Here is a 22226-nt window from a genome sequence, read left to right as displayed (position 1 = left end):
AACCTGGTTGGTGTTGATATTTCTGTGTGCGTTCTGTCATCACATCCGCTAAATATTCAAAGATTAAAGTTTATGTTAACGTTTTACCGTCCCTTTCTTTGTTTACCTGCAGAACGGACGTCATCTACACAAACTACTTCCGGGTGACCGTTCTGCTTCAGACGAAATATTCAAAAAAGAATTTAAACCTTCATTATCTGTTTGCTGCATTTTTGATTTAATATGTAAATGGGAAATACGGGAATTATCATGGTACATTGTTGTTTGGACGATAAAATCCGTCATCGCTTCATTTAAAATACTTTTCAGTTCAAATGATTGACAAACATCATCATCCAATCAGCGTTGTCCCATAGTACCTGCTTCTTCCGGTTTGGAAATGTTTTTCATTTTTGAAGATTTCGTTTTGTTTTCTGGAAATTCATTCTGTGTTCTGAAATGTTTTTCATTTTTTAATATTTCATTTTTTTTCTGAAATGTTTTTCATTTTTTAATATTTCATTTTGTTTTTCTGAAATGTTTTCATTTTTTTATTCATTTTGTTTTCTGGAAATTAATTTTTTTTCTGAAATGTTTTCATTTTGTAATATTTCTTTTTTTTTTCTGGAAATTAATTTTGTTTTCTGAAATCTTTTTTTCTTTTTTTATGTTTTGGTTTCTGAAATTTTGTTTTGTTTTCTAAAATGTAATACGCTTTTTAAATTGTTGCTGTGATCTTAAAAATGTTTTTGTATCGAGTGATTTGTTGAATGGTTTGCACTTCAGGGCCACCGTACTTATGCTCCCACCATCTGCTGTGTCTATTTTGTCAAGTTATGAAGGAGACTCGGCAGTTCTTCTTATTCCTTCTTCTGCCCTTGAGCTGGCAAGTCAAAGCAATATCACAACCAGTGATGTGCCATCTACATCCAGTGTTACTGAGCAGCCTGCATCTACCTCTGTGTCCCACATACCTAGTATGACTTCATCAGATAATGAAGCACACAGTAATACTGAGCTGTCCGGATATGACATGATTAATGTTAACATTAAACTTCATAGGACAATGCTTATGGATGAACTGATAACACAGTTCAAAGATCCCAGCTTGCTCACCTGTCCTTTAAAATTTAGTTTTATCGATGAAATAGGAGCAGATGCAGATGGAGTTTCTAGAGATGTCTATTCTGCTTTCTGGACAGAGTTTTTAGACAGTGCTGCTGAAGGGCAAGACATGAGAGTTCCATTACTTTCCCCAAAGTGGCAGGAGGAAGAATGGAAATCTGTTGGACGGATCCTTGTAAAGGGGTTCCTAGACCATGGCTATTTCCCAAGCCGCCTTGCACCAGCTTTCACAGTGGCGCTGGTTTTTGGTGAGCACTTGGTGTCACCTGACTTGCTATTTGAGTCACTCCTCTTTTACATCAGTCCAGAAGAGAGAGATCTTGTGAACAAGGCTTTGCTGGAGGATCTTCTTGGTGAAGAGCATGAGGAACTGCTTGATTTATTAGATCGTGTGGCTGCTAAATTTATCCCAACAAGAGAAAACTTGAAAGCTGTGCTTTTAAATGTTGCACATAAGCTGATCATTCAACAGCCAAAATATGCTCTTGATAAAATGTCAGAAGTTGCAAGAACAACATTTGCACATGTCTTCAAGAGCCAACTAAAAATTCAAGAAATGTATGAAAACATGAAACCTACAGCAAGAAAGGTTCTGAAATTATTAGATGCTAATCCTACTACACAAGCTGAGAGCCAGAGTCTGAGGTACTTACAGCAGTACATCAGAGGACTTGATCAGGCAGGTCTCAGAAGGTTTCTGCGATTTACAACTGGCTCAGATGTGCTTTGTGTTACTAAAATCGAAGTTCTCTTCACACCCTTAGATGGAGTAGCACGGCGGCTAGTAGCACATACATGTGGTCCAGTTCTGGAGCTACCTTGGACATACTTGTCCTTCCCAGAGCTGCGTGTGGAGCTCGACAATATACTGAGCAGCAACAGCTGCTATGTTATGAACATTGCGTAATATTAAAAATAAGGTGCCTGTTGAAATCTTTTTTTTATGTTGAAATGTTTCACAGAAATAACAGAAATGTGCACAAATAAATCTAAAGTGTTTTGGTAACGTTTTGGTTATTACTATGTAATATATTCCAAAAGAAGTTTTTTTTATTTGAAGTAAGAATAGAGACAATATCAGGAGAATGTACAAATGCGATGTAACACTGTAAAATTCATATTCAACAGTTTTTGTTATTGATGCCAATGGAAAAGAATCACTTATTGAGAAGGAAGACTGGTTAAAAGAATACTGTGAAAGACGAGCATTTGAGGTAACATTAACACTGTTCATAAAAAGAAGAATGCATCTACATATCTTTTTTTCTTTTTACAGGGCAGTATTATATGTTATATTCCTTTCTGGTTTGATGTGCATTAAGCACAATGATGTCCTGGTTCACAACAAAAGTATTTATTTTTGTACTCGTTTTTAATGTATGTGAAGTTTCTCATGTTCACTTTTGAGATTTGGTTTTTCAGATTTAAAACATATCTGCTCTACAGTTTTGCACTTTGATGGAGAGAACCTCCTCCCAATAGGACATTTTAGAGCACTTGTTAAATGAACATTTTGTTTACCATGTCAAAGCACATGTAGCAACATTTCTGAATGTTATGAGGAAAAGAACAAAATTGTTGGTTTGATCACCCAAATTGTTTATTTTGTGATGATTAAAACATTACACATTCAACATAATGAGTCCTTGATTTTTCAACTTTTTATCATAGCTGCATTTCCAGATTAGTTATCAGTTTAAAACTGACCTCAGTCACCAGGTACAGAGAACTTTAAGGATAGTTGTTGTGTTAGACATAATGAAAAGTATATTTTATGTATTTACTGAGGTGTATGGAGAGAAATAAGACTCAGTTGGATTTGTGCGTGCGTAATACTTGATTTGTGCGTAAATTAGGATTTGTGTATGGATATTCTTGCTTTGTGCGTTTGTAAATTAGGATTTGTGCATAAATTTGGATTTGTGCGTGATTTGTTACTCACATAATACGTTTTGTGTATAAGTTAAAAAAATATAAAATGAAGAAAATACAAAATGCAATTTACGTATGCACAAATTAAGATTACAACAGCTTGAAACTACTTACACACACACATCTTTAAAAAACCCGCACGAATCCCTTGTTACGCACACACGAAGCCAAAGTTACGCACGGATCTACCGTGAGACTGTTTTCACGTCTCACAAATTCGTCCGTAAGTGCTGCGTTTAAAGTGTGGATGCCATGCTTTGAACAACTTTGTCAAATAAAAAAGCCCTTTAAACGCTGATTCTATTGATACCAATAGTTCGCGTCGAAAAAAATCCGAAGCATATGAATAATAGACATCTTTCGAAGGAATCAGAGATTTGGATCTGCCGCTAGAGCGCAGGCTGGAAGTGAACCCGATATGACCTGTGACGTCATGAAAGGCGTTGACTTTCGCAGTTCCGCTTCGGACAGCATGTAAACAAAACAGGTAGTCTTCGTTTCTCTCGTGTTTAAATCTGTTAATCATCAACATGCCAAGTCGTTGTGTGGCAGCTGGATGTAGCAATACATCTAGTGAAAGTGTATCTGTGTATAAAATTCCCAAAACAAGAAACGCTGCTGAAAAGGGGAAAGTTCAAGAAGGTGGACGGCGAAGGATTTTTCCCTCCAGATCTGCAGGAGAGAAGTCTGCGTTTTCGAAGGGACAAAAACCGGGACACAAACGAAGAATTTTGAACGGAGAGTTGGGAGGAGGATCTTGGCTTCTGAGTCGAGGAAAGGCGGGTGAGCTGGAAGCGAGCGAGCCGTTTTCTGGGTCGGAGAGGACGGCGCTGGAGTCGGGAGCGGAGGCTGCTAAGCTAGTGTGCATCACGATGGATCACATTGAGGCGAAGTAGTCGTGTTTTCTGTTGTCCTTGGATCCAACTGGAGTATTTCAACGCACTCAATGTTTTGCAAGAGAAGCAACAGGCCTGCAACGTTTTTTTTCTTTTGCTTTTGAGGTGCCGGTACCGTGAGTAATTTAATTTTATTTTATACATTTTTTAGACTTACTGGAGTCTAGCCGAATCTTCATGCTGGCTATCGTCATCGGCATGATCACTAGACCTACTACTTTCTGCTATATCCTCCTCACTTTCGCAAAAGGGTTCGAATCGATACGGTTGCAAAAGTGACTCATCATCATGATAATCTCCGCAACTTTCCTCTTCATCTTTCTGTTCATCTGATGATAAATCGCTAATAGAGACGGTAGCATCACTCTGTGCTTCGCTATCGGTGCTAGCCATGTTGTCTTCCTTGTCTTCCTTTCGTTACGTCACAAACAGGGCGGCGCGAATTCGGCGGAATGCGTGAAGCCGGCGGCCGTCCTCGTTGTTTATATTGCGTTTTTCGCTATTTATTCTTTTTCGAAAAATATTAAAAACAATCGCAACATGAAATAGAAACTATTTACTATATTTTGGCTTATTAAAATAGGCCATGTCACCCACACTTTAAATACCAGTGGCATGCTCGGTCATTAGAATTTTCCTATCAGCCTTCCCTTCTAAACGTATCCAGACAATGACTCAATCAATACATGAAGACAGTAGATGTTAGTGTTGAACATAGAGGCTACTTACTTCGGGGCGCCGACCACCGAGATGGGCCGCCATTCTTCCCGTGACTCTCTCAGTCTGACTGCCTTTGATTTTTCCGGAAAAAAAAACAAGTGCCTCCTACTGGTCGTTCCTGTCACGCAGTTTGTATCAATTCGGTGTCTCGGAGAATAATATACTTTTAATATATATATTAGCGTTTAAAATTGAACGTCATATTCTCAGATAATAATTTTTATTTTCCTTTAAAGTTTTTTTGAGCCCTGCTAAACCCACTGAAGGAAATACGTTTAGAAGGGAAGGCTGATGGGAAAATTCTAATGACCGAGCATTCCACTGGTATTTAAACGCAGCATTTACGGACGAATTTGTGAGACGTGAAAAGAGTCTCACGGTAGATCCGTGCGTAACTTTGGCTTCGTGTGTGCGTAACAAGGGATTCGTGCGTGTTTTTTAAAGATGTGTGTGTGTAAGTAGTTTCAAGCTGTTGTAATCTTAATTTGTGCATACGTAAATTGCATTTTGTATTTTCTTCATTTTATATTTTTTTAACCTATACACAAAACGTATTATGTGAGTAACAAATCACGCACAAATCCAAATTTATGCACAAATCCTAATTTACAAACGCACAAAGCAAGAATATGCATACACAAATCCTAATTAACGCACAAATCAAGTATTACGCACGCACAAATCCGACTGAGTCTAATTTCTCTCCATAGAGGTGGGGTGTGGTTTATAAATTGGACCAAATTTGAATAGGTTGTGTACTGTATTATAGATTTAACATTTTTAATGACATTTTCTAAATTGTTCTCCAACATGTACACTTAAATGTATATTATGTAGAATTTACATATCTAAATATCTTACACATTTATGAGAAAACTGAGTAAACCTAGATCCATATCTTACTAACATTCCACTACTCTTATGTCATAGCATTTTTTCAGTCATACACAACAGCAAAAAGTTTCAAGTTCTGTAAACAAAATATATGAAGGTGCATGAAAGGACAACATGACACCAATTATGAGTACGCAGAAGTTGATTGTAAAGAAAGCAAGAAACTGTTGATTTGAACCAGTGTTACACGTCTGACAGGTTTGAACGTATGGAAGCTCTTAAAAATAGATACAGTTCAATTGCTTCATTTGGTGTGGTCGGTGCATGAAGAAAGTTTTCTGCCATCGGGAGGCAGGATAGTGAGAAGACGGTTTCATCACATGTGTCTGGTCCCCTCTGAAGACAATGTGCTTTGCAAGTTGCCACTGCTTGCTCGGAAACTTGCTTCAAATAATCTTGTCCACCAAAAAGCTGCGGGAGGGTATACATCATGCATGGTCGGCCACTTGGAGCAATCGCATTTCTGCTCTGACGAATGATGTGAGTGTTCCATAAATGAACAACATTTTGAAGCTCTTCCTGAAAGGGAAGCAAAAACAAACATGTTTATACATTACATATCCCTTATTTTAAAGCATATCCTTATCATATATTATTTTCTCTCTCAAATACATGTACACACCTCAATGATCTTCAAACAGGTGAAAAGAATCAGCTGCTTGTCCAAGAAGTCCCCAGTGAAATCATCTGAATCCTTCAGTTTTTGAAAAACGTTAATCCAGTACTGTGCATGGTGTTTCCTTAAGAAAGCCCACCAGCTCTCTATTCGCTGATTGTGGGTGCTGGATCCTAAAATGAAGCAATTTCTGGCAAAGCTGTCATCATTATCAAGGCGTAAAAATCTTTGAATGTCTTCCATTGTACCGTTCTCTGTCCCCATGTCTGTACGGACTCTGGCTGCAGTACCACCTCTTTTCTCAACTTCTGAAATGAAATATCCAGCAATAATTTTAGGATTACTGTTTGTAGAGTATGCATGAAGCCAGATAACCATTCTGGAAAACCCATCCACAGCCCCATTCAGACAAATTCCATATGGTTTCAGTTTATCATAAGAGTCCACATGCCAAATAAAGTTTGGTCCAGGATTACAATACAGTCGACGACGGAGACGATTACGTTGTCTCAACTCAACACCTCTGGGATCCAGAATTTTGATTAACTGTCTCACTGTGTTCTGGGTGACAACAAATCCCTCCTGTATACATCTAAGATGTTGCAGTTTGTATCCATTAAGTTGACCATAAGTCTGCAGTTGTCCAATAAGAAATAATGCAATGTCAAGAACGTCACTTTGTTTTTTTTCTTCTGTGAAGTCTCAGTGTTGACAAGATTCTTCGAAGAGTCCGAAGGCTGATTATTATTCTATCAACAGCGCTGAGTGAAAGCAGTATTTCTCTATGGTTTAACCCCATTGAAAAGTACACTTTAATTAGAGAATGCAAATGTCCTCTATCTGCATCCATGAAGGAAGTCAGTCAGTAGGTTTTCTTAATCCTCTCAAAATCTTCAGGTAGTGTTTCTGTGGCCATCATCCACGTCCAGCCTCAGAGATGTCGATCTGTAAAAACAACAAAATTATTGGTGCTATGTTTTTTTCTTTTTTAAATAACAGTTTAAATAAGTGATTTTACTGAACTTTTCTACACGTTAAGCTTCACACAAAGTTTGCCTTTGTTTTTGAAAGAAATGTCAGAAGTTCAAGTCTTCAAAATTTAAAGTTGCTTGAAAATAGGCACTGTGAATTTTAAGAGTTTAAATATTAATTCAAATAAGTATGCATTCCAAAACGTAAAATAGAACCTTGTTTTCTCTGCATCTTTTGGCGGATTATTGATACAGCCATCATCCTGTTCCTCTCCAGCGCGTCAAAAAAGCGAACGTATACGTGCATCACACCACCAGGACGCGCTTTTGCTCCAGTTGTGGTTTTTACACATAATATCAAACATAACTAGTTGGCATGGCTTCTTATGTTATGATGAAGCCAATAATAAAATAGTTTTCACTCACTTGCTCATGAATGCTATCAACATAAAGTTCTACATTAACTGCTTGATGTTGACACCTAATAAATTGTAAATAATCATCCTCAACTCGTCATTTCTGCAGGATAAAAGTATACGCTATGATTAGCTTAGGATAACAGCATTAATCGAGGTGTACTTTGTAATATTTTGATATACGTTTATCCTACTGCACTCGAATGCATCTCCGTTACGGTAAAGATGTATTGACAATAAGAATAATGCATTATGGGATATGAACGAAGCACGAAGCCTTCTGTTAAAAGCGATTGCTACCAGTTATGTTAATAAATGACGATTTATCGTATTTCGGGCAGATACTCGCTGCAGTGTTTTTCAGGTAAATACCCTAGGGCGGTTCAGTTAATTAACTCACATGCTCAGCGTCCTATTTAAACCAGGTGCGCAGTTGTTCATTCTTTCTTACCTTCAGCGCTCATTCTTCGCCGGTCTCCGAGGCCGCGGGTCTCCGTCTCTTTCGGCATCTTGCTGTGTTTCCCCGTCCTTCGGATGGATGATCCCCATCTTTCTGATGTGGGGTTTTCGTTTCGCCGCGTCTGCTCTCCTTAATTTCTCCTCCGATCCGCGGGCGGCTGACGGCGCACAGCGCGTTCGTTTCGCCGCGGTCGCGTGCATCTGCAAGGGGTGTGCTTTCCGCGATGTTCGGGATGTCCGTGCCCCCCGATCAGGAGTAGTCCGGGTCTTCTCGTCTGCCGTGGTCACCCCAATTATCCACGGTGAGCGTCGTGAGGTACTTTTCCCGTGTAGTTTTCTATGGCTGCGTCTCACTTCCTGTTTACTTCGGTGACGTCACGCCCCTAAGGACCCTGGGAATTGTAGTTTTGACTCCGGGTCCTTCATGATGCACTTCTGATTCCTTTTCTGCTGCGTAGTTCTGCGTCGTCCGGTTGTTTTTTCAGGGGTTGTGGGGTCCTTTCTGTGGTTGTGAAGACTGCCAGTCCTCGTTTGGACAGGTTTCTCATGCTGGCTGAATTTATCATGGCTTTTAGCATTTGTTTTCTGTTGCTGTTTTGTTCTTTGGGAGCTGTGTGTAAATCTTATATTTAATTTGATGCTGGCTTTATTATTGTGGCGGTTCTTCTGTTTGTTTCCTTCGTTGTTGTAGCTGCTGGTTGGTCGGAATGTGAATCAGTTTCTCTTGGACCCGTCTCTGCTCTGTGGACATTTTTCCCTATGATTGGTCTCTCTTATGCAGCGTCTATGGCTCATTTTATTCACTCAGCGATCCTCGTTCATTGCCCCCGCACATTCTGCATCTGGTTCTGCTCCGCCTGTTTTTTCCCCGCTCTGTGTACCCCAGTGGGTCCTGCCCTGTCCTCAGGGACTTGCGTCGGCCGCATTAGTGGGTGTGTCGGTCTCGTCGCGGCCTTGTTTTCTCGGCTGGACAGTTAATTTGTTATTCTCTCTCTAGTTTGGTTGGAGGTTGTGGGTTCTATGTGATGGATTCTTCCACAGCATCGTTTTCAAAGCCACCACTGAGGGGGCCCCTAGGAAGTGTTCAGGTTGACGTGACTTGATCTGGACCTGTTAGCGCCTCGCAGTTCATCTTCTGGGCATCAGTGGCCTGGTTCCCCATGCGCCTTCAGGATTAGTATATGTTTTCTTCAGCTCCCCATGCTGTCTCCACGATTTTCCTCCGAACGCGATATAAGGCTGAGGATGACTGTCACTGATGGTCTCACTGTTCTGCCTCTATGCCTCTCAGTGGCGTCTCTTGGCCTTCAGTTGGCGCTCGAGGTGTTTGCCGGTTTACCTTTCCGTTGTCGTGGCAGTCCTCATAAAATCGACTTTATCGCCCTGTACTGGATATTTGTAGGCGATGGGTGCCCTTCATTTTGCATGTTATTGATGATTTCTTGGTGGCCGGCTTTCCTCTGTATCCCTGGTCTTTTGAATCTCTGTGGAAAAACTTTATTTTCAAAATTGGGTTTCCACGTTATCTATTATGTACGGTCCTCCACCCGTCCGGATTTATTTTTCTTCTATAGATTTGGGTGATTCATTGACGCTTGTCTCTCCCCATTATGTCATCTCTAGCTTTTGTGCAGCATGTCGTTTATTCAAATTCTGGTTGGATATAATTCGTCAATGATTGGGCCACCTGACATTTGCTGTAGCTTTGGTCCTATGGTCATCCGTTCATTTTGTGTTCTTGTTCTGGGTGGTTCGATCCTGGGCCACGTGTTCCTGTTCTGGATTTTCGTGTTTTGCGTTTGATCTTTCCCTCTCTATGCCTGGAGTGGTTTTGTGATACCTGTTGTGTCTTCAGGCTCCCTCCACTTGTTCTCCTGAGTCTGCGCCTTCTGGTTTGGGGGAAAAGGATTTAAGAAGAATGGTTTGTGTTTGTCCGGCCGCCAGAATCTACGGCTCTGATGGTTCTTAAGGGGTCGTCCGGTTATTTCATCCTTGGAGATTATATTAAGGCTGTTTCAATATTGAATGATAGTATTGTGTCATCGGTTGACTTGGTTAATGTTTAAATAACACCTTGAGCACCTTCTACCCTGACCGTAGGAAATATATCACTTGCGCTCTCAAGCTTAGTTCAAGAGTTAAATCTTGTGTCCACAAGTCAGTCTTCTATCTGCCTTTTTTAAGCAGATGACACTCTGCTAGATGCATCCCCATTTAGAGGCTTGTTATACTCTGCCTCTAAATGCTTAAGGTTCAGTCTAGCAAAAATACTATCAAAACCTATGATCCTTCATGGCTCTCAAGTTCTCTTTTGCAGTATCCAGTCGCCCTTGGATAATTAAAAAATTTGAGAACCACTAATATCAAATACAAGGCATCAAATCCAGCCGAGCTGTAATCCTCTGCTACGTGGGATGTTGACCTTCCTCATCTACAAATCTCCTTGGCTACTCTTCCCATCTACTACTCCTCGATGGCCTCCTGAAGGTGCGTCCCTCTGAAACTGTCAAAGGTTACTTTTCTCATAATTGGAATATATAAAAAATTGGTGTTAAGATTTCGTGCAGGTCATATATTTCACTATCATTTCACTGTTGGAATTTGTAATTATGGTGGTTTCTAGGGTGCGATAAATCCACAATGGGTCTTTACCTTAACTATCTACTAAATTTCACTTTCTCAGATTTTTTTTTTTTTTTAAAGCACTGTTATTTAATTTAGCTCAATCATTTTGAAACTGATCAGTTTCTGGGTTATTTATATATTCTTGTCAAGACTAATACTGCTTTGTTTTTATCTATGCATCGCATCCTGAGCCTGCAAACCCCTACGCCCCGATCAGCTTCTCCGTTTCCAGGAAATGATGTCACCCATGCATTCCTTGATCTGGTGCTGCAACGATGACTGCTCGACGTACCTATTGCTGCACTGAAAGTGACGGGGCGTTGGACCTCCTCTGCATTCCAATGACACTTCTGACTGAATTAATTAATCAATGTCAACCGCAGAATGAATGTAAATTCTTCGATTATAGATGTTAAAAGAAAATTATAGCCAGGTGGAAGCCTCAAAATTTGGGTTGCTCTAAGTTGTATCATAGTATGCGCAGAGCTCGAATCTGGTTCTTAAGCTCATTTGTTTGTAGTATGCCAATGAAGCATAGTAAATATGGGCGTTGAACTCGTTCTTAATATTGGGATGGAACCTCATTTATATGGATGTTCCTTGAGCGCTTATAATTGGTATGCCAGATGGAGAAAATTATGGCTATTAAGCTCGTTCGTGGTACTGTCGTTGGGAGCTTAGAAATAATGGATGTTACTTAAGCGCGTGTATATATAGTTGTCAAAATGGAAGAGTTTATGGCCATCAAACTTGTTCTTAGTTTAATAGAAGTTTGAATAATTGCTGTTAAGCATGTCATACGCCATCGGAAGCTTTGGATTGTTTGTTAAGTTAGTGTATCATACGGGTTGTTTGGCGGTTTAAATTATAGTTCTGCACAGCGTTTTGCGGAAGTGAGCTTACGTTCTAAGATCAGGTATAAGTAATTTTATGTTGGCTCCCCTTTTATTTCTTTCCCTCTCTCTTTCAGATAGTATGTTCCTCTAGTGGTTTCCACGAACGGGAGCGACCCTACGGTCAATGGTGCCGGGTCACACATAGCAGATCCACTAGATAGCATGTCCCCTTCGTGGCGCTGTACTCGAACGGGGCGGCCCAACGGTCAATGGTGCCGGGTCACACATAGCAGATCCACTAGATAGCATGTCCCCTTCGTGGCGCTGTACTCGAACGGGGGCGGCCCAACGGTCAATGGTGCCGGGTCACACATAGCAAATCCACTAGATAGCATGTTCCCTTCGTGGCGCTGTACTCGAACGGGGGCGGCCCAACGGTCAATGGTGCCGGGTCACACATAGCAGATCCACTAGTTAGCATGTTCCCTTCGTGGCGCTGTACTCGAACGGGGGCGGCCCAAACGGTCAATGGTGCCGGGTCACACATAGCAGATCCACTAGATAGCATGTTCCCTTCGTGGCGCTGTACTCGAACGGGGGCGGCCCAAACGGTCAATGGTGCCGGGTCACACATAGCAGATCCACTAGATAGCATGTTCCCTTCGTGGCGCTGTACTCGAACGGGGGCGGCCCAAACGGTCAATGGTGCCGGGTCACACATAGCAGTCATACTGGGAAATGAAATGAAAATGGAATGCTGCCGAGAACACACCCCATTTTATTACACACTGATTATACATTCACACTTTTCTTCTTCTGGATGATTTTAGTGTTGGGGGTTTTGTTACCCGAAAGTTTTATGGAAATTTTATGGAATTTTATGGAAGTTTTATGGAATTGAACGGAGCCTTATGCCAAACGAAAATATGTGAATGCCAACTTAAAGAATGTGGAAAAATGTCAAATAAATATTTCTTACTGCAAGAGTTGTCTGACTGAAATGACGATTTATCGTATTTCGGGCAGATACTCGCTGCAGTGTTTTTCAGGTAAATACCCTAGGGCGGTTCAGTTAATTAACTCACATGCTCAGCGTCCTATTTAAACCAGGTGCGCAGTTGTTCATTCTTTCTTACCTTCAGCGCTCATTCGCCCCACCCTCCTCCCCGGCTTCCACCTGTGGGCTCCGTAAAGGGGGGTTTTGTTACCCGAAAGTTTTATGGAAATTTTATGGAAGTTTTATGGAATTGAACGGAGCCTTATGCCAAACGAAAATATGTGAATGCCAACTTAAAGAATGTGGAAAAATGTCAAATAAATATTTCTTACTGCAAGAGTTGTCTGACTGAAAAGAAGTTAACACAGCACGTCCATACTGAAGAGAGTTATACCCTGCAACTCTAAAACATTACATACTGTGACGACCCAGAGTTTGGACAGAGCTGCAGGTGGCCGGCGCCCCCCTCTTTCTGCAAGATGCTAGACCACAGTGTGTGTCAATCAGCGGTGGGCTGGTGACTGGTGGGAGAGAGGGGGCGGGGTCTACCTGTGGGTGTGTGTGCGTGTGCGTTCGGTGAACGTTGTCGCTGGAGTTAGAAGAAGCTCGCTGTGCCTGTTGGTTCGTGCTGTTACCGTTCTGAGATACAGAAACATTAATAAAGAGCTGTTTGACAACCGCCCGATTAAGGAGCTTCCTTGCAGCTACTACAATACTTAAGTTAACGAGGTCTTGGTCTCAGGTCTACGCAGTACACGGCAGGCTCATTCAGTAACAAAAAACTAAATTAAATCGATATGAAACTCACGTACACTATGTTTTTCATAAGTATAACTTACTTTGTCATTCCTCATGGTGGAAATTCTGTCCTCTGACACATTTCTATCCCTTAAAAAGGAATAAAGAGGCTCCCGCTGATTCTCCATCTTTTCCCACAGGTCATCAAGACGAGAATGAAATGTCCCGCGAGAAGATGACGTTTTACTGTAAATAACTATGTCGTTATTACGAGAAAGTATGTCGTTATAACGTGATAGGTTTCTCGTAATAACGTGATACGTTTCTCGTTATTACGAGAAACGTATCACGTTATAACGAGATACTTTCTCGTTATTACGAGAAGCTGTTCCAAAAAATATTTTTCGCAGTGGCAGCTCAGAGCTTCCGTAATTTATGGAAAAAATTAAGCTTCAAATTTCATTTCTGAGTTTTTCTTTATTTAAATCGCTGGGAATCAGGAGCAGCCTAAAAAATGCCCTTTGAAAAGCTTATAGCAGTGATGTAAGAGCTCCAAAAAACAGGCCACAGTCTTCCTGCTCCACTCCATTCTGATCATCCACCTGCAGACAAACTGATCCATGAATGTCTTTGTTTGCCTGAGCTGGAATCTGGATCAGAACTGTAAAGATGGACAGCTCTGATGTTTCTGCCTTTTTTGTTGCACCAGTAATATTAGCTTGAGGAGTGAGGGGCTGTAAGCTAGTGGGAGAGAATAAACGAAGGTGTTTATGGGAAATCAGCACAGGCCTATTTCCAGCCAACAGTCCTGCCCACAACTCAGAGGTAAATGGTAAAAATGGTAAATGGCGTATACTTATATAGCGCTTTCTACCTTCTTACGAAGACCCAAAGCGCTTTACAGTCACAGTCCCATTCACCCATGCACACACACATTCACACACTGATGGCGGCTCCACTGTCGAACACTGGCGCCAACCTCCCACCAGAGGCAAGGTGGGGTTCAGTGTCTTGCCCAAGGACACTTTGACACATGGGCGGGCAAGGCGGGAATCGAACCTGCTATCTTACAAGCATGGGTCGACCGCCCTACCGCTGCACCACTGCCGCCCACTGTCTAGTGAACTCCAGCTGCTCTGCAGAAACTATGTCCTAGAAAACGCCACAGGTCATCAAAGGATGATTGGTTTTGGACTTAAAAGGGGAGGAGACACAAACAGTAGATCAGGGGGGTATTCCAGGAAGCATTTTTAAACTAGCCTGACTTTAAGCCTGAACTCTGGCTGAAATCCGCCTGAACTTGCTTACTCTGGGTATGTCGGTTCCAAAAGACCGGATATGAGTTGGCGTAATTACGCTCGACTTGGTAACCCTGGGTTAACGCACGGTACATAAAGACATTCTCAATAGATCGCCGATTTCTGGAGTCACCATGGAAACGCGTGGTGAAAAAAAAAGAAAGAGCTGTACTTAAGTGAGACGGAGTCTGAGATTTTAATGACAGCGGAAAAAAATTACAAGTCCATCAAAAAAGTAACATGGCTGAAAAATAATTTAGTTAAATTTATTCAAACTCAATAATTGTTTATACAACTCAAATTTACGTATTTATCTAACTAAATGTCACATTACTTCATTAATCTTTTTTCCATCTTAATTACTTATATTTCTTGAACTTTCATATGTCTAAGTTTGAGCCGGCAGATATGCTCATTTTTATAACAATAAAAAGAACGGAAAAAAATGCACGGAGTGCAAAAATTCATCAAAGAATTTCCCGTCACTGTCATAACATGACTAGGAGGTAGGGGTGCTATATAAACTCATCATCCTCTCCCGTACTCTCACTCATGGTGCAGAGACGTAAGCATAGTAGGACAAAATAGCTCGGCAAAACACGGTGAAACACGGTAAAACAGCTATACAACTAAACACATTTTGTAAAAAACCCACACTTAAACCCAAATCCGTCCAGACAGGCAAAGGGAATGATATCCCAGAATCCCTTGCGGTGCCGATCTAACGGCAGCACCAAAGTTACACCTACTTAATTGAATTAATTTGAACGAAAGGAAAATAATTGTCTGAAAACTATGTGTTATTTTTAAGGTGACCTAACAAAAAAAATGATTTATCTTAACTGAAGCAAATAATTAAGTTAGATCAAAGTATAAAGTTTATGTTTCCAACATCCATATGTGGTCTTATCACCCTCTCATGGTGGAAAAAGTATTATCTGAGCTTTTTCATCCACTAAGTCATCTTTAAATGGACACGCCATGCTGTTTCACCTGTCTGTAAACAAACTAAGCTTCAACTAAACCTGCTCCAGACCAGGTTATGTTCAGAGCATGAGTTGCCATGGTAACTTGACATACCCTGAAACATACCTCCATTTCTGGAACCAAATGCTGAGGTTATCAACTTCCTTAGCCTCAAACTTATCTAGTTTTGACAGTGAGCTAACCGGGAAATTTAGGACAAGCAAGAGCTGTATCCCACACAGACACGTCAACTAAAACTAAATGTTCTACTCATATTTTTTCTGCACAACTTTGCCTTTATGAATACATTTTTTGTGACAGCAAATATCCAGATTGCTCCACAACTACTGACTGGCATGCTCACCTTGGCACAACACCATGGGAAGTCAGCCGCGCATGCGCTTCGGCTCTGGGGCGGCGATCGGGTCACATTCAGCAGACAGGCAGTAAAAGAGAAGGTGCAGGGCGCCGGGTGGAGGAGGAGCTGAGGTCAGCGGCTGTCCCACAGAATCCAGAGACCCCCGCCGACCCCAGGAGCTGTCCAAGGTAGGAAACTCTTCAGCTGCTTGTGGCTGTTGTTTTTCCTGCAGACGCCTGTTTGTCAGTCCAGAGAGGCCGCTCATGTTCCAGTCCCACACAGAACAGGTTCTCATGTCAGTGAAACTCTAACCCACAATGAGAGCGCAGCGTGAGGACATCAGATCCACGTCTCTGCTCCAGAATTCAGGCCTCATTCATACTGAATGATGCTTTTGTGGAGAGGCTTCATGTGAGCATGAACCCTGATGGAAGCTCTACAGAACTGGCATCCCTGAGCTGATGAAGGGGATCCACAGGAATCCTGCTCTTTTTAACGGGAAGCTACTGCTGATTTGGTGTCATTTTTCTTTGTTTATGGTTGATGTAGATCTGAGATTTTAGGACTAATTTAAGTAAGGATTAATGGCAGACGAAGTGTAAGTTATTACTTTTTAACGCACGCCGTGGAAGCCTGAAGTGCATTAAAAAGTGATAATGCACACTTTGAAGGCTATTAACCCGCTTATACCATGGTCACTTACAAAAGCAATACATATTAACCAGCTTTTAGGCCTTAATTCTAGTTTTTTTCTGATTTGGATCACTTTTCTCACAAATAGTCTGCGTGGCACCGCACCACCACTGTAGTCAAGATTCTGTCATATAAAGCGATACATGTTTATGTATATATACATATATATATATATGCTGAGGTTGTTTGTAACCCTTGTGCTATCCTAGGCACATTTATTTAAGAAAAATTAAGACGGCTGAACTGAAGCAGTCAGGACAGAGAAGTCAGTGTTTGAAGACAATCTAGGTGATGATGAAACAACTTTCCCTAAACTAACTTTTGTAATGAGGAAAATATAGAAAAAAACAGTAAATAACCCTAACCAATAGCAAATGAATAAAAACAAATGAACAGACGCCTGTTGGTCATGTCTGTGTGAAGCAGGTGGAACTGCAGGTTACAGCAAACAGTCTGCTTCTCCTTCAAACCTCCATACATCAAGCCAGTGGTTCTGACAGGTTCTCCCCTGGACGGCGTCTGTTCAGGAGAAGAGTTGCTGAGGCAACAGCAACCGGTTTGGAATAAACCTCAGACTGAAGTGTTTGAACCCGTGTTTGACGTCAGTTTCATGAGTGTTTCTCTGTTCAAAGGTTTGGGACTAAATCTGCTGTGAGTGCAGGCGTCACAAGCAGGAGCTTCCTGTGTAATCCTGGGCTGGTTCTTCACGCCAAAGATCGTCAGCATGCCTCCACATCATCTCAGCAGGAAGGAGCAGAGGAAACTGTATGTGTCGTTTGCATGGGAGGTGAGCTCTGTCTAAAGAAAATGTACTTTAAATCTTAAGATGAATTTAGTTTTGACACTGTTTATAAAGTTTCTTTATGTAGGTTTTACTTAGATTTCCACCATGACTCCATATTTTTCTTGGAACAGTTTCACTGAAACTACACTGTCGTGTAACTCCATCCATGTGTTGTCACCATCTAGTGGCAGGACAGCGGAATCAAATCACATCAAACTTAATTTATAAAATAGCGCTTCTCATACATTATGCAGCTCGATGCGCTTTAACATTAAAAAAAAAAAACACAAAATATTACAGTAAAAACCCAACCCACCCTTCACCCTTCCCAGTCCCCTCCGTTAAAACATATGACCCGTGACCCATGACCCCATGAATACTGATATAAGTAACTCCTAAAGTGAGGATACAGTATTTGGGAATCTCTTCATACAAGGAGCCAGCCTGGCCATAGGAACATCGCCACAGTGCCCCCCCCCCCCCCCCCCCCCCCCCCCCCCCCCCCCCCCCCCAGCAGGGGCGACAATTGCAGCAACAACCACTCACCAAGCTGGCAGCCCTGGAAGAAAAGATCCCCACAAGAAACACTGGGGCTAAAATCATGATTAGATACTAAAATTAAAGACAAAATATGAACATAGGTGCTGCACAGTGGCACAGTGGTTAGCGCTCTTGCCTCACAGCAAGAAGGCCCCTGGTTCAAGTCCCAGCTGGGGGACCTGAAAAACATAACATCAATGGGGGACCTTACTGTGTGGAGTTAGCATGTTCTCCCTGTGCATGTGTGGGTTCTCTCCAGGCTCTCTGGCTTCCTCCTTTATTTTAATTTTCATGCTTGTTTTTATGTTGTTTAATTTGTTGTGTTTTAATGTAAAGCACTTTGTGTTATACTATTATATGAAAAGTGCTTTGTAAATAAAGTTTGATTGATTAAGTTGACTTAACTAAAAATAGATTTATCTTAACTGAAGCAAATAATTAAGTTTGATCAAAGTATAAAGTTTATCTTTCCAACATCCATACGTGGTCTTATCACCCTCTCATGGTGGAAAAAGTATTATCTGAACTTCTTCATCCACTAAATCATCTTCAAGGACACACCATGCTGCTTCACCTCTCTGAAAAAAAACTAAGCTTCAACTAAACCTGCTCCAGATATATGGATATATCTGGCTCAGATCTGGCTCAGCGTGGGCGGGGTTAACATTCCACAGCGTTCCAGCATTCCACTATGTTGACCCATTCTGCAGGCTGCAGCCAGGGCTTACTCAAATAGTTAGTCCTTCGTGTTTACATGTGTGGGTAAGCTGTGACTGCTCACCCACGTCTTAATGATTATAGGAAGATTTGGGACACATGGAGCCATGAAATTTTATTTGTAGTGAAACTACAATAATGTATTTGTGATAATACAACTGAATTGAAAGTTTAAACTGAAAGTTATCATAATGTTATGTTTAAAGTTACTTCAACCTTTGGTTAAGTTACCAATAATTGGAATTTACAGTTGTTTCAACTAAAAAAATTGAGTCTTTACATCTTAACATGAGTTGGGAAAGGTTAAGATTCAGAGTTAGGATTACGTGACATTTTATGTCACTGTAACTTACATCTAAGTTGGTCAAAATTAGGATTCAAAATTAATCCAATTTGAACTTTTAAGTTCATACAACTTACAACTGAGTTAGAAGAACTTAGATAAATGAGTTTGCAAATTCCAACACAAAACTTAAAATGTTGAGTTTAGGTCCTTAACTCAAAAGTTTGCGGAACTTCGTTGCCTTACAATTTTAAGTTCTACGAACCTTTCTTTTTTTGCAGTGTGAAGGGATAAGCTCAAAGGTGAACATTGCTGTCTGGGGTTTCTCCACTGGATGGCACAACAACACTTTGAGAGGCAGATATGAAAAGGAGTCAGAAACATGCTCTGCATTGGTCCTACAGAGCATTTTGTTTGTGTGTTCCTGAACTTTACTGAGCTGAAGAGGACTGAATTTACAGTCTTCACATCCTGATGAGGAAGGAGAACAAGTCCTCAACACATGACTGTGTGAAGACACAAACATCAGAGGTTCTGGGACACTTCTCCATGCCAGGACTGATTCAGATTATTGGTAGCTTTCCAAGCATTTTTTCTCTCAGTGTGAAACAATCCAGATATGTTTCCTTTCTGACTTTTGTCAGACTTTCTTTTGGGTTTGGTTCAGTCCCTGTGTTGGTTTTGCTTCATTCACAGTTTTGGCTATAGACATAAACAGGATTTTATTTTAGATTTTAATGTGTTTGTCTTTTGCAGTTCTCTGCTTCAGGTTCTTTGTTTTCATTTTCTTAACTTGTTGCAACCCTTTCACAGGCTTGCCAGAGCCTGTCTTGGCTACTATTGGTTGAAGGCAGGGGTACACCATGGACAGGTTCCTGGTCTGCTGTTTTTTCTCTTCTTAGAATTTAAAATTAATCTGTGTAACGTATTTTGTGCTATTCTGTGTGTGAAAAATGAAGACAATTCAGTGCTGCTTAGTGTAGAATTGGCAAAAAAAAATTAATTCAATTCAATTCAATTTTTTATTTCTGTTGTCCATAATCACAACAACAGCCAGCAACAGCAATGAGCTTCGTACCAGTAATTGTAAAGTAAACATAAAATCATGAGGATCATGAATACATAGAATTCAATAGGAACATTCTAAATTGAACTAACAAACTGACTAAACTAAACTGGGCATTCCTGCCATTAGATTCTCATTCTCTGTGAAGAAAACCTCCGGGAAAAAAACAGTTTCCGGAAAAAAGAAGAAACCTCAGGGGTGTCCACATGAAGGAGGGATCCTCCCCCAGGATGGACAGGCGATTTACCAGAACTCTTAGAGAGAATCAGATCATCTAACTCTACAACTACAGGTTTAAATAGTCCAGATGGAGTTGGGGGGACGGCTGGGGGCACGAAATGAGCCGGAGACAGGATCCACAGCCAGGTGTTGGAGCAGGAGTAGAGACGAGGTACACAGCCAGGTACAGGAGGACGGATGAGCCAACTGGAATCTGGAAGCACTCCCACTCCCCAGAAGGGGAGAGGGAAAGAGGGACAATACATGAATCGCACTGAACCAAACAGAGGCATGGAGAACTAAATGATGACAATAATCCTGTTCAAAGAGGAATGTTTTCAGTCTAACTTGGAATGTAGAAACTGTGACGGCTTCTCTTCCATGAGCTGGGAGTTTATTCCATAAAACAGGGGCTTGGTGGCTAAACGCTCTACCTCCAACTGTAAGTAAGCAGGAGGATTCTGACCTTGATTCTAGAATCAACTGGGATACAGTGAAGTGAAACTAACACAGGAGTGATGTGATCTCTTCTGCTAGTTCCAGCTAACAATCTAGCTGCTGCGTTCTGAACAAGCTGGAGACTTCTTAAGGAACTCTTAGGACACGCTGCTAACAAGGAGTTACAGTAATCCAGCCTCGACGTAACAAATGCATGGATGAGTTTTTCAGCATCACTCTTAGAAAGCATATTTCTGATCTTAGCAATATTCCGCAGGTGAAAAAAGGCAGTTCTGCACGCCTGAGATATGTGAGCCTTAAATGATAAATCCTGGTCAAATAAAACCCCAAGGTTTCTAACTGTGGAATTAGGGGCTATACTTATGCCATCCAGGGAGACTATCTGATCAGACAGAGCATCTCTGAGGTTTTTAGGACCAAGTATAATGACCTCAGTTTTTTCTGGGTTCAAGAGGAGGTCATTAATTGTCATCCAGGTCTTGATGTCACTGATGCAGGCGTTCAGTTTCTCTATCTGGTCATTCTGGTCAGGCTTCATGGATAAATACAACTGCGTATCGTCGGCATAACAATCAAAATTAATGCTGTGTTTCCTGATTATGTTTCCTAGGGGTAGCATATAAAGCGTAAACAGGATCGGTCCCAAGACTGAGCCCTGTGGGACTCCATAGTTGACTCGAGTGCACTGAGAGGAATCTCCATTTACATTAACGAACTGATACCTATCGGACAGATAGGATTTAAACCACTGGAGAGCAGATCCTCTGATCCCTATGTCCTGCTCTAGTCTATGGAGTAAAATACTGTGGTCGATAGTGTCAAAGGCTGCACTGAGGTCCAACAGGACCAGAATAGAAAGTAGTCCCTTTTCTGAGGCCAATAACAAGTCATTAGAGACTCTAACTAGTGCAGTTTCTGTACTGTGGTGGGGTCTAAACCCCGACTGAAAGTCTTCAAAGTGGCTGTTGTCCTGTAGGTGGCAGTAAAGCTGCTTAACTACAACTCTTTCTAGGGTTTTAGAAATAAAGGGCAGGTTTGATATCGGTCTATAGTTGGCCAAGATGCTAGGATCCAAACTGGGCTTTTTCAGAAGAGGTTTAACAACTGCATATTTAAAAGACTGTGGCACGTAACCCGTTTCCAGAGAGGTATTTATCATTGTTAATATGGGATCATTATTTAGGGGAAAAGTTTCTTTAAAAAGTCTAGTGGGAATTGGGTCTAACAGACACGTTGAGGATTTGGAGGATGTAATAATTGATGCTATTTCCGCTTGATCCACAGCAGTGAAGCAGTCTAATGTTACAGAGGTTTCTATGGATGCCTCCATTTCTACCGCTTCAGCCTGTTCTGGGCTGATAGTAGGAATAACTTGATTCAACTTATGTCTAATATTTGAGATTTTACTGTCGAAAAATGTAAGAAAATCATCAGAGCTGAGAGAAACAGGAACATGTGGTTCTACTGAGCTCTGACTGCGAGTTAATTTAGCAATAGTGCTAAAAAGAAATCTTGGATTATTTCCATTCTCTGATATTAAGGTTGAATAGTACTGGCTTCTAGCTCTATGCAGAGCTTTTTTATAATTTAATAGGCTATGTTTCCAGGTATTCAGAGACTGCTCTGAACCGGAGCGGCG

At 41.2% G+C, this 22226-nt stretch overlaps 1 long non-coding RNA gene across 1 annotated transcript; it reads right to left on the bottom strand.

Annotated features, from left to right (window-relative positions):
* Positions 1-5361: 5361 nt before the first annotated feature.
* Positions 5362-13443, bottom strand: LOC110016976. The gene is made up of 3 exons (XR_002872415.1): positions 13306-13443; positions 6169-7107; positions 5362-6065 (listed from the first exon to the last, which is right to left on the bottom strand). It is a non-coding gene; the product is annotated as an uncharacterized LOC110016976 (long non-coding RNA).
* Positions 13444-22226: the final 8783 nt, after the last annotated feature.

Source organism: Oryzias latipes, chromosome 20 (genome assembly GCF_002234675.1).
Source record: "Oryzias latipes chromosome 20, ASM223467v1".
Classification (NCBI taxonomy): domain Eukaryota; kingdom Metazoa; phylum Chordata; class Actinopteri; order Beloniformes; family Adrianichthyidae; genus Oryzias; species Oryzias latipes.
This window is presented reverse-complemented; position numbering and strand designations above follow the sequence as displayed.